This window comes from Plectropomus leopardus, chromosome 12, assembly GCF_026936395.1.
Source record: "Plectropomus leopardus strain MGB_pleo_1.0 chromosome 12, ASM2693639v1, whole genome shotgun sequence".
Lineage (NCBI taxonomy): Eukaryota > Metazoa > Chordata > Actinopteri > Perciformes > Serranidae > Plectropomus > Plectropomus leopardus.
Window position 1 is genome coordinate 5,955,757 of NC_142187.1, and position 13,868 is coordinate 5,969,624.

The 13,868-nt window shown below is 40.8% G+C and overlaps 1 protein-coding gene across 2 annotated transcripts in view; it reads left to right on the forward strand.

The window, feature by feature from the left end:
• astn1 (astrotactin 1) overlaps positions 1–13,868 on the forward strand; it is a 513,900-nt gene that overhangs the window by 190,641 nt on the left and 309,391 nt on the right. The window lies entirely within an intron of this gene.

Sequence of the window (13,868 nt, forward strand, 5' to 3'; positions counted from 1 at the left end):
CTTGTTATTTGCAGAATCCTAGCACCGTCTGCTAGTGTTTGGCTTCTCCTAACCCCCCCTCTTCTATTGATAAGCTGTCAAGCACCCCCCTCCCTAACAATTTAATTTCTTTTCAAGTACTTCGGTGCACTTGAGTAGAGCCTTTCAGGTGGGCTGGGGGGATGCTATTTTTGCTTCATCTTATCTATTATAATGCAACTTTAGGGGAAGGAAACAGCTTGTGAGATGTTTTTAATGGGAAATGTTTCATTTTATAGATTGCAGTGTATGCATGCGTTTTCAAGCAATTGTATGTGGTGTGCTAGAGATTTGCACAGACAAGTCAATTTTGTTTTGACAAGTATGTAAAACACATGAAGCACAGTTATTGGTTATTGCTCTTTCATCATGATCTGACTTTAATCAGTAAGTCTGTGACTGGAGGCTAAAACTAAAGTATTCTGTACACTGTGAAACATCATAGAGTATTTTGAATTAACTACTGTGACTCTGCTCAGCTCATTAAATAAAGTAAAGAAACATGATCAGCACATGAGCAGACTTCTCAGCACGTTTTCTTTGAGATTCGCAATTTTCAAGAAACCATTTTTACATCGGAGAAGAGCATACGTGACGGAAACTTGATGTATGTCATTAGCACATGTTAAGATTAATTCATGGCTGTTTTCTGCTCATGATGATAAAAACAGTGCTACAGTGCTAAATCCAAAAAATAGAATATAAATAAAAATATGACTATTTAAACTGAGAAGATGTAAGTGGAAAGCATATATGTCTGTAATACCTGTCAGTGTGACTGAACAGCTGTTGATTTGAGTTAATATCTTAAGAATGTTTAACTTGTTTATTTAAGTTCAAATAAATGAACTCAGTATTTTTTTTTTACATTTTAAAACCCATAGGAAAACTTTGAACTTATTATTCAACCTGAGCAGCAGGGAAGTTGTTTTTTAAGTTGAACCAGCTTTGGGTGATTTACAGTTCATGCAGGCAGTTACCGTGACTAAAATGCGATGCTAAGTTTGCGTAGCTTGCTTGTCCAATCCTGTTATTAGTAAAATGGTTGAGATGAAGCCCCCTGATGAAAATACATTTTGAGGAGAATGGGTTGTAAAAAGGGCATGCTACATTATGATGATGAACAACATACTTATAAACCATATTTCAAATTTCTGTTTGAAAAAAAAAAACTTAAAGTGAATTTTTCTTTTGTCTGAGTTAAACAATATATTATGTTTATGAGGGCTGCTGTCGTCCACTTCATGCTTTCAGTTGGCCCAGTTTTAATGGAGAGTTTGGAAAAAATCCAGTTTATCCCAGATTTGATGCTCAGTGGATCCTAAGTAGGGGCAGTAGCTCATTTCTATTCAGCATTCACCATGATTGATTCTCTCTGGCATGAATTACTTCCACTCTCTGTTTATCAAAATCTGTGCAGTCTACATAGTGCATGAGAGTCTACAGTCATGTAATAGTTCTGTTCGGCTGTGGAATATCCATCCATCCACCCTTCCATCCATCCTTGCAGCCAGCCAGCCGATTTCATCCGCTTATCCTGTTGGTGGAGGGGGTGTTCTGGTTTTGTTCTGGGCCTCCTTCCAGTTGGATGTGCCCAACTGGGTGTAGCTCTGTCCGGGTATCTGAGGTCCTTACTCTGTTTTCAAAGTGGAGTCAAGCCACCATACAGAGGGAACTCATTTCGGCTGCTTCTGTCCGCTATGTCATTGTACCAGTAACTACCCAAAGCTGATGTCAATAGGTGAGAGTCACTGGACTGGACACTACACTACACAGTGGTGCATCGAGCCAAATACTGACATTTGAATGGCAACATACTCGCCAAAACAGTATTAACAATTCCATTTTTTAGCAGGTAATGTCTTTGTTCAACATGTTAGCATGTTACCATAGGCTAATGTAAATGTCGTTGCTTTTGAGTCTATTTGTTCATATACCAAAAATATTGGAATAATTGCAGTTTGACTAGTTGATGATGCTAGATAAAAATTCAGGTGACCACCAAAGTCAGTTGTATTTCTCTTATATTTCTCATATACTTCTCTTTTGATAATGGAATAATGTACCAAATATCATTGCAATCCTTCTAATAGTTGCTTGGATCAATCAATCAATCAAATCTTTATTTGTATGGCACTTTTCATACAAAGAGTAACACAAAGTGCCTCACAGAGATTAAAAACAATAACAGAAATGAAAAACATCAATGAAAATCAAGAAAAATACAGACAGCCTGACCCTCCCACCCCCACATAAACGTACGCAACAACACACACACAATCATGTAGATATTCCCACACATATTCGCAAAGGCACCCGAACATCCACCCTAACCACCCACACACACGCACACATACACCAACACACACCAATTGTTACTAAAGAGACATGGCTAGGCACTGAGACCTGAGGCGAGGGAGAAGCCACCTTTGGGGGCCAACCTCACTGAGAGAGGTCACGGTCCAGCACCGCCGGGGCGCCGCCACAGAGACCATCCCAACCCGGGCGGACAGGAGTGCCCGCACCAAGATGCCGAGCCCTCTAGCCACCCGGGCCGAAACAGTCCACGGTACAGCACCCCCAATGGTGGACCAGAGACCACTCCCAGTCCGGTAGGCCCCGATGAGGAAACACTGGAGCTAAAAACTAACACAATAAAATAAGGTAAAGAACATAAAAGCTAAGAACGTAAGGGACTGAAACAGTAAAATAAGACAAAGAATACAAGTGCACAGTAAAATAGTTTAAAGGTTATAACCGCTAATAATTAGATAAATAAATAAATGGGAGACTAAAACAGTGGGATAAGATAAAATAAAAAAGTAGAATAAATAAATAAATAGTTAGTTAGTTAGTTAAAAGCCTGATTGAAAAGATGGGTCTTGAGCCTCTTTTTAAAAACCTCAACACTGTCTGTGATCCTGAGGTTCTCCGGGAGGCTGTTCCACAGACGGGGGCCATAGTAACTGAAAGCCGCCTCCCCATTTCTTTTAGAGCTAACTTGTGGTATGGTTAAAAGGCCAGTGCCGGAGGACCTCAGGGTCCGCGAGGGTTGATAAGGTAAAAGCAGCTCAGTTAGGTAAGAAGGCCCAAGACCTTTGAGACACTTAAAAACAAGTAAAAGAACCTTAAAATCAATCCTGAAACGCACCGGGAGCCAATGAAGCGATTTTAAAACCGGTGTAATATGCTCCCGCCCTCTGGTCCTCGTCAGCACTCGTGCGGCCGGATATCATATTTTAGACTGGACCAAAATGGTAGAACAGCAGATATCTAAAGGACATAACGATACCTTCAGCCAAAATTAAGCATGTCAAAAAACACCTTTGTAACTGTCAACAGTGACATTCAGCCTCCAGCCACTGGATTGTATTTTTAACTTTAAGTTGAATCTTGAACAGCTAGGGTACAAAGAAGCTTCTTGACCATCACCTGTTGGTGCTTAGCTAATGCAATTATGCCTCTGAACTTTTGGAAGGCTTGGTAGCACCATTACAAAAAAATCATGCTCTGAAAAACACCTTCTTTATATCCCATGGGCTTGGAAATGTCACATAGAAATGCATTAATGCTGCCTGAAAGTGCCTTCCATTCGCTGGCTGGTCTATCACAAATATCTTACTTGTTAGTATAGCACGTTAGTAAGTATAAATTGGACCCTGTGAGCACCGTCCACTATCTAAAATTGCTTTATACACAGTCTGAAAGGAATCTATGAGTTGCAACAATATTGGACTAGAATGTCAGAGACCAAAATATCCATCCAATTCTTCCGCTTGTATCAAGAGATGGCACAGTGGAGATTTGGAGCTAGGGCTTTGAAGTGTCATGGGCATTTGCTTGTGTGCTACTTAGTTCACACATTTTTTCACTCGCTCTTCCCTCTTCAGGGAGAGCACAAGAAAAGTAGAGATATTCTGTAGTGATATGCTTCCTTTACCCATAATTACTGGATGCTTTTAAACAACAGCTTGTATTCACCAGCATCTAGAGGGTGGCTTCTTTATGTTGCAGTGTGTTGCAAATCCTTGCCAAAAGCATCAGAAAAAAAATCCAATTTCTTCTCCCTGAAATTAGTCTCACATGGATCCAAAAAGAAACAGTGAAAAGATTTCTTGCCAACGCTTTGAGGTGTCATGAGACTTTTCTTTTGTATTCTATTAATTATTTATTGTCCTGTTATATTCCCATCCCTGTGAGCATGTTGGAGAATGCTGTGATATATTTCTAAGAATATTTGTGAAAAAAGAACAAAGTGAATGTCTGTACTTACTCACAGCTTATCCTTTGTTTCTTTTTTTCCCCAATAATTTTTGAACGTTTACTAAGCTCCACTCTTACCGATAATAAAACAGAAATTCATTCCAAAAATACCTCTGTGATTTCACACTTCAGTAGCGCCTCATTGAGAAAGAGGTGGACGACATGTAAGACAAGATGGGAAAAGTGATTAGAGCACCATGGTGGATTTTCACAGAGACCTGAAACACTTTTTTAGAATAGATTAGTTGTTAAATACATTTCATGTTGAGCAAGGAAGCTCAAATAAATGTTGTGGCTGACATTTTTCAAGTTTTGTCACCTAAACACAAAAAAGGCTGTCAGATGTGAATTCTATTAACAATGTATAAGCACAACAGGCCATGCCTCATCCCTTATGTTGTCACTTTGATAGAATGCGTGCATGTTGCCATATCACAACAAGGAGAATGTTTCTCATTAACACAAATTGGAGGAACTACACATTCTATGCGTTGTTCATGACATATTTACCACCTGAATTTGTGCATGTTTATTATCAAAAGCCTCATTCTCACTGCACAAAAAAAAACACTAACGCCTAGCTTTTTAATGCACTGGGAATGGATATAATCGGCATTCACACCCGGGTCAAATAACCCTGCAGTAGACATGGGTTTTTATTGCCTCCGGCATTGGTGGGAACACAACACCCGGGTGAAAGCAGTAATTTCAGCTCTTTAACCGGCGAGATGACAAAAACTGATTGCTATCCACGGGAGCGCGCACAGCCTGTTAAAGCTGAATCGCCCAGTATTCACTTCCTCAGCTGCTCTCACATGAATCAAACAGTCGTAGCATGTACATATAATACACATAACTTTATGTCCATGGAAAGAGCATAGGTATGTCTTTGTGAAACTTAAATGTTTCTTGAAACCCAATTTTCATGTGTTTGCGATTTATAATTTGATCAGGTTGTTTAATATGTATAATATTATATAAAATCTTGTTTACATTTGGAAAGTAGTCTATCATACTTACGGATGGGTAAAAAAAATAATGGTATTATCTGCTATTATCTTTATGACCCTGCATTATATTACCTGCTCTGTTGCCGAAAAAAACACTCCAGTCCTTTTTAGCTGATCACTTTTTGGCACGACACTGGCAAGATGCAATGATGCACTATTATTAATAACTTAGTCTGTGTCCTCAAATGCAGCGCTGAAACATCGATCCAAATACATCTGCAGTGAGTTTGAAATGGGGACTTAATAAGTAAGAGATAAATAATGAGAAGAAACAACTGTTAAGTTTTCAGAGAACTCTGCTTCTGCAGCAGTCTGCTGTTCACCTGTTCTCCTGTCTGTCTGTAATGTTGGACAAGACAACGCACACATATACATGTCAGCTGACAGAAAGGCCGACTCGCTCTCCAGCTGTAAGTTCAGTGGCAGTGGGAATAAAGCCATTCAGTGGGGTTACCCGTGTTTAAAAAAACCTGTGTGCAACTGCTAATTGCAGTGGGAATGAGGCAAAACAGGCTCAACCATCTGCATGTTGGCCTGCTGTCCAATGTACGTTTTTTTTTATATGCCTCTGCATCAGGGAAAGCCGAGGAGGGAGGCAATATGTTTTCAGTTTTGTCTGTTTGTCTAAAATTTCAAGAATGTTTGAAGGGAATTTCATCAAATTTGGCACAAACGTCCAATTCCACTTTACTATTAACTGACTGGATTTTAGTATTAAAGGTCGAGGTCACTGTGACCTTGTATCCGCCTCATTCTTGTGAGTGAGAGGCCTTGACGAAATTTCCTCAGATTTGGGACAAACGTTCACTTGGACTAAAGGATGAGCCAATTAGAAATTGGTAGTCTAAGGTCAAAGATCACAGCAACAGGGCATACATCTTATTCTTGTGAACGTGGTTTCTTAAAAAGGCCTTAAGAGATTTTTCTCAAATTTGGCAAACATTCACGTGGAGTTACTGACGAACTGAGAGTTTAGGCCGCTGTGACCTCGCAAAACAGGTTTGTCTATACCTCACGAATATGTGCCCTAATTATGAAGAAACTTCACATAACTGTCTAACTGGATAAAATGATGAAGCGATGATATTTTTAATCCAAAATTGAAAAGGTAAACTTTCGCATGACATCGTAATAATATGCAAAATCAACACCATTAGTCAGGAACTGAATTGGAGACATTTGTTCAGATACTGAATCTGTGACACTAATCTCGGGAGTCCATCCTAAAACTGGGTTAAAAGTGATTGTGTAGAGCTTCTGTGCTGCCAGGGGGAAGATGTAAACAAAGCACCCATGTTTTAGAATATGTAGCTTCTTTGCAGCAACATGCACATTATCAACTGGCATGACTACATATGATTATAGACAGACATTGATGTAAAGTGTAACAGCAATTTGACTGGTTCAGCATACAACCTTGAGATATTAATTTTAGTTTCTTAAGACTATAACTTGTAATAATTGATAGAGTATATTTTTTTAGATATAGATATCATTGTTTAATATAATAATTTTTACTTAGATTCTCCTGGATTTTTTTTTTCCAGTCACTGCAAACAATTCCTTGATTCCATTTTTTATCAGTGAAGTGCACTGTGATGCCCAAGTAGTCATTACTCACAGAAGTCCAATGATCCCCTGTGAGAGCGACGTCCTTTGCTTGCTCAAGCATGTTCATCCTCCACGGCCTCTCATCTTCATACAAAGTGTGTATTCTTGACACAATGGCTCCTCTCGAGCGTAAATTATAAGACGTGTCCCCAGATGCAATTCGAATGATATCTCACAGTCCATCGTCTTCCACTGAGTTAATTAAGTGGCAGATTTTAGCTATCCATTTAGTCAAAGCATTACTTCCCTTCACAGGTTTCAATACTTGCTCACGAAGACCACGCTTTTGTTTTGTAGATTGGCTAACCCCTGTACTTTCGGTACAGTGTTTTGCTTTTAGGTGATATGTCAAAGATAAATTACTTTGATGGTAATTAGATTAGGCTTTGCTTCTTCTTTTTTCATTGTCAAAAGTATTTTCAGCAACTTTTTAAGGAAAATGAGAGAAGTAAACCAAATGCAGCTGTGTGAATTGCAATCATTTTTGAAATTCATTAAATATTTTAAAATAATCACAAAAATGTTCACATTACTTTTGATAACACAAATATAAAACATTGCAAACATTGGGTGAGGTTGATCGGTCAACTTGATGGATCCTGCCTGTGATGAGCTGGTGCAGAACACCGTCACTTTAGCTTGTGGTTTGGATGGCATAACCCTTAGAAACCTGAGCAAATTGAACATCTTAACAAGACATTAGTAAAATGTTACAATAGATTACCAGTAAAAAAAAATGAAAAGAAAAATACAAGTAAAGAAAACAAAAGTGAAAATGACTGCTAAAAATAGAGTAGAAATTTTTTTCTGAGCATAAATTTACATATTTAATTATATGAATTATAAATATATTTTTGATCATATTACAAAGTGAGTGGGAATAACAGCAAACAAAGGGGGAGGGGAGTTGTGGTTTTCTGTTCATGGGCTCATTATGCTTCGTGTTTACGATCTGCATGAACACGCCAGTAATTGCATTCTTTTGATAAGACATCAGTTGCATTTGGCCACCTTTACCTCGGTATTCTAATGAGACATCAATCAAAGCCATCCTGTCCCCTTCACCTGCTCCACTGGTGGACTTACTGCTCTGTCGTAATGCACCTCTCTCTCTGTTTCTTTCTTTTTTTTTTTTTTTTTTGCATCTTTGCATCTTTCCATTTTATTTTCCATGGAGGCATTACGCTTTTGGGTTGTCCGTCAGCCCATTGGTCTGTATCTCAAAAATACCTTGATTGAATTTCTTAAAATTTGGTACAAACCACATGGAACCAACTGGTGAAGTGATCAGCTGATGAACTGGTTAGATTTTGCTTGTTGGGGGCACCCAGTAGCTCACTTTGTAGTGCAGGCACCCCTAGGTCCTTGCTGCAGAGGCTGCAGGTTCAATTCAGACCTGCAGCCCTTTGTTGCATGTCATGCCCTCTCTCTCCTCTTTTCACACTTAAGCTGTTCTATGAATAATAAAGGCCAAAGTCAAAAATTAAATAAATATATAAATAATCTTCAGATTTTTGTGGTCAAAGATTACAGTCACTAGAACCTTGCATCTGTCTTGAGAGAACAGTATCTCCAGATTACCTTTTTTCAAATATGGCACAAATGTTCACCTGGACATGTGGTAAACTGATAACATTTTGGTTGTCAAAGGTAGAAGTCAGTGGTTCTTTCCAAAACATATGTTTGGCAATAAATCAATAATTGATGGTGAATATGACAAATATTCACACAAAGGACACAATTCAACACTAATGTCCAGAATGTCACTGTGACCTTGCATCTGTCTCATTCTTGAATAGGCAATATCTCAAGAACACCTTTAGGGATTTTTTTTTTTTTTGGTCTGGCACAAACATTTCATCTCAATGGTAAACTGATTAGATTTTGGTAAAGGTCACTGGTTCTTCTCAAAACATATGTTTGGCCATATCTCAAGAATTCATTTTAATTATGACAGAATTTCACACAAATGTCTAGAGGGATATAATAATGAAGTGATGACATTTTATTTCCAAAAGGCCAAAGGTCAGCTTCATTGTGGCATCATAATGATCTGCAAAAACACTTTTCTGGTTCATTTTTAAACACCATAACTCAGGACAAGAAGAGGAGACATTTAGTCAGATACTGAATTGGTGACACTAATCTTGGGTGTCCACCTTGAAACTGATCTTCTGTGCTGTTGGGGGGAATATGTGTGTGGAGCACCGGCTTTGATTCATTTATTTATAACAATACTTTTTAAAATTTCATTATAAAAGTACTTCATTTAACCTCCCTATAGCCTTATTTTATTAAATGTAATAGTAGTGTATTTGACTTTATTATATAACAGTAGCTACTTTATTATAGCTGCAGTTCATTCGATAATTTTGTATTTTAGTAGTTTACATTAGTGAGGAGGAGAGGAGATTTTTTAAAAAAATATTGAGATATATATCGTGTATTGCAATATAGCTTTAAAATATTGCTATGTTGTTTTAAAGCCAAATCGCCCAGCCCTAACTACTACAAAATGACAAATTTGCGGAGGCATACAACCATGAGTAGGTAATTCTGTTTTTCTAATTTATGCACTTTTTTCACCATTTTTATTTTCTGATTAGTCCATAAATAACATCAGTAGGCCAACACATAAAGGCTGGAATGCAGTTTCTCAGGTGCACTTGAAATGAGGTCTAAATGAATGAAATTTTATTACTTTTGAAGTATCTCTACAAACCATCTTCTGTGAGCTCAGTGATCTAATCTAAGTCCTGGACCACATTCTTCTGAGCTCTCCTTCATTTGCTGAATCTACCTAGAAGTCAGTCCCAGATGCAGCTGTTGCTGCCTTAGTAAATCAGACAGTAATTACACAGATAGAGAGCACAAATTGAGTGAAATTGGCAGCACAAATTTGCCCTGCACTTTTATTTATGTAAATCTGGCCTTGGATGTACACAATTATAAATCACAAAGGAGACTTAAATTGGGAGAAGCAGGTGTGTTTAAAAGGAGTTTCAAGAGGCGTGCAGATTGTTGTGTAGCTGCAGCCAAATTCAGAAATATGGCCACACTCGCTGAACATTTGCTGATTTAATTAATTTTGATATCCTTTAGCTTATCACAGTTCCTAAATTGATTGGTATTCCGTTTGACTGAGACATGTCATTATGCTGTTTAACTAACAACCACCTCTTAGCATCATTGCAAGTCATTGATCTTCACCCACACATGCACACCTCCCCGTCTTGTCCATCACCGCACGGCGCCGCTCCCAGCTGCCGTTGCATATATTACTGTGTGTTTTAGTAATTATCTTGTGACTGTCAAGCTTATAAATGAGCCTCTCATCCGTCTAATCAGGGTGGTAAACTGGCTGGGCCCCAGCGCTCTGATTCCACCCTAATCAATTAACACCTTGTCTGAGTCCACGCTGCCAGTATCTGTCCTGTCTGCGTTTAATATCCTTCCTTGTGTGAGAGGCGGCTGATGCTGGCGGTCCACGGCTGACCGACCTGCTCCATTTCGCTGATGTATTGGACTCCTGGGGAGAGGCAGGGAGCGACGCCTGTGGAAGTGAGAGCATAATAATCACAGGATGATTGTGAGATTAATTAGCTTCGTCTTGTCACTTTTCTCCTCTGTAAAATGGTGGAAAACAAGGGTGTTGTAGGCAGAGCAGATTGCCACCAGGATGGAATGACGAGATAGCTGGGCGATGTCCAAACAGCTTGTACAGTGTTTGTGAGGCCTGATATATGAACTTATAGTACAGAAGTAATGTTCATCATTGATGCTGTTTAATGTATTTTGTGGCTGTTTGCATAGTTTGTTTGCTTTGTAGAACTATACTGTGGAGAAAGAAATGGTTGTGTGTACTGATGCAACCACATGATTAATGCTGCTGTAGAGACAGCAAAATGCACAACCTTTAGAAAGCTAAAATGTCTAGGAAATGACATCTTGTTTTCTCCCTGATGGATTGGACAGAACATGTCACACCAGCCTGTTCTCATTCAAAAGTCATCAAATATTGCAGAGTTTTTGGCAGAGGAGATCCAGACTCCAAAAGCCAACATTTGTATCTGCATTATTTGCCACTTGATGGCAACAGCTGAAAACGCTGCCAGACAGGACCATTAATGGTGTTATCATACACCAGCGGCCAGCCAACAGCACCTGCCATGGCAGCCAGATACACGGTCAGTTGGTGTCAGCTGAAGACTCAGTCAGACGAAACTTGTCATGTCCACCGTGCCAAACAGCGTCAGGTTGAAACGCTGTTGGTAACAACATAATATAAGAAGCACAAATGTCCCTATAGGGCGGGTGGGGTGGTGGATGGATCCAACAAACCCTGGATTTTTATGCAGTAGTCCTGTGTTTACTGCCTGTTTGAATGTGAAATCCCTCTTTTTTCTACACCTTAGCATGTGTCTCTTCTGCTTAATTCTATCCGTCTATCCCAGCATGTGCATTTTTTGGCCGCTAACTGCCACTCGCCTCCAAGTGTTAGGAGGGATTGCTCTATCTTGGTGAAGCGCTGCATTTCTCTCCCTTGCCTGACAAACTGGATCCACTTCTGCGCTGTAGGTGTACTGGCCATGTTTGCCTCCGGCCTGTGAGTTTCCAGTATCTCTGCCAGCTTGCACAAGACATTGTCATGTCACCATCTGTACCTGCCCTGTGACAATGCCGACTTGCAGCTGAGGATGTGCTTCAGGGATGTTGCAGAGCTGGCAGGGTTCTTCTGAGCCGAACCAGATGGAAAGGTTCCAGGGAGTAGGTCGTAGGTGGCCCTGATCTGGAAACTCAGTCTTGCCAAGGGTATCCACCACATGTCAGCCCAAGTGATGGTCCTATTGGTCACAGCTTCCCAAGTGGTCCATCTGCCTTGCTGGTACGGGCTCACAGCTCTGACCTTGTAGCCTTCCTCTTCCATCCTGGCAACTTCAGAGATGACAAGATCCTTCCTCTCCATCTTGGTAGCTTTGGACCATCTCTGTGGCACTGCTCTCCATCCTAGGCGAGATGGACCCTGCTGTGTGAAGCCAAGGACTTCCTGATGTTTTAGCTAGTCTACTGCCTGGTCTACTACTTGGGTTACATTTCACTTGTGTCCTGTTCGAACCTAGGGATTGGCAGTTTGAATAGCCGAGTCCGGTGAGTCTCTCAGCTCACCTCCTCCTTTTTGGTATTCTGGGCTGACTGACTGCAGTGGAAGCTGTAAGGTGTTTCTCCCAAAGAGTGCTGTTGTGGAAAAGCATCGAGGAAGGCCAAACCATTTCCGTATGAAGCTGTTGGCTTTTGCCTCCAGTTTCAGGATGGTTGTTCAGGTGATGTCACTCAGTTTCAGAGGCCACAGGAGGCATTGTTATAGTGTAAACTGGTAACACCAGACCTTGAATTTCCCTGGCAGGAAGGACTCGTCATTCTTGCACAGGCCATCTTGAAGTTGAGTTGTGACAATTGGGGCCATGCTCTTGTCCGACAGGTCGGCTGTCTGCCTAGACTTCTCACAGGTTCTTCTGCCAGTAGAGGGATTCTTTCTCTGTACACAGTGAAGAGGATGTTGTCATTCCTCACACCCTACCGGATCCACAGGCTGCGAGACTTCTTGGGCTTGGTCTTCATATGGGCCCATGCTAGAAGCTCCTCCAGATGTTTGAGGAGTCTGAATGTACAGGCTGCTGTTTGGAGGAGGGTGGTCACGTCATCCATATAGGCCCATTGTTGAAGTAGTTTCTGACTGGGTCCTGGATATGTGATGGAATGTGAAAGAAGTCAAGGGCATATGTGATGAGCTGATGGGGAACTGAGCCGAAGGCATTTGCAAGGTCTAGCCAGATGACATGGAGGTCCGTCTTGCTGCGTTTGGCTGTCTGGAACCCTGGGACACCTGCCTTCTGACAGCTGTTATCAATGTATTTGTTCGCCAGGAGGTAGCTAGTCATGCGTCTGGCCAAAACTGCAAAGAAGATTTTTCCCTCCACTTTCAACAGTGCAATGCTTCTAAACTGCTTGGTATTTTTGGATTCTTTCTTCTTTGGAATAAAGGTAGTGACTGCTTTACACCATGATGGTGGGATGGACTGGGTTTTTCAAGCAGCCACCATAAGCCTCCATAGCAGGTTGAGGAGTCAGGGGCAGTTCTTGAACACCTTGTAGGGCACTCCATTTGGTCTGGGTGCTGATGCTTTTCTTGTGTGTTTTACGACCTGCCTTACTTCTGCCCACTTGGTTGGCGTTGTGTCGAATTCAGTGGAGGGCTCGGGTGGGCGGGGTACATGGCCTGGTGAACCAAGGGGTGTTGCTTTCTAGTTGTCGCTCAGCTGCTCCTTGAGGTGATGCTCCAGCTCCTGCTCTGTGGTCTGGAAGTCCCCCGTCTTCTTGTACTCCAGGAGGCTGCAGGCATATCTGAAGGGGTCCCGGAAGCCTGTCCTTGCTTTCTCTGTGTGGCTTCTGAGCTTCTTTATCCTTTCAGCTCTCCTTAGGTGTGCAAGCCTTTCCTCGAGCTTGTTCCAAAGGACCTTTAGGCTGTCTTTTTCCTGGGCCTCAGAGATACCTCATGTGTTATATGTAGACACGGAGGTCCATTACAACGCAGCGACGTGACGACTTTGGATGAGAACATGTTGGTCACTCAATTCTGTATTCACAGAATTGCAGAGGGCAGAAAAATGCCACTGTCTTCCACCAGCTGAAACTTTTAGCTGGAGAAAGTACTCAGATCCTTTACTTAATGAAAGTAGAAATGCCATATTCTAAGAACATCCTGATGCTATGCACTACATACAATGAGTTTATTAAAAGGAGGAACACCTTTTGTTATGACCATATTGAAAATCATACTTTTAGGATTTCTAAACACCCTGCTGTACCGTAATACTGTTATATCACCCAAACCTATTATCAGTCTTCTCACTCAGCATGTGTTTCTGGTCTCTGCCATCTATGTGTTCCTAGAAACTCAGATTTTAC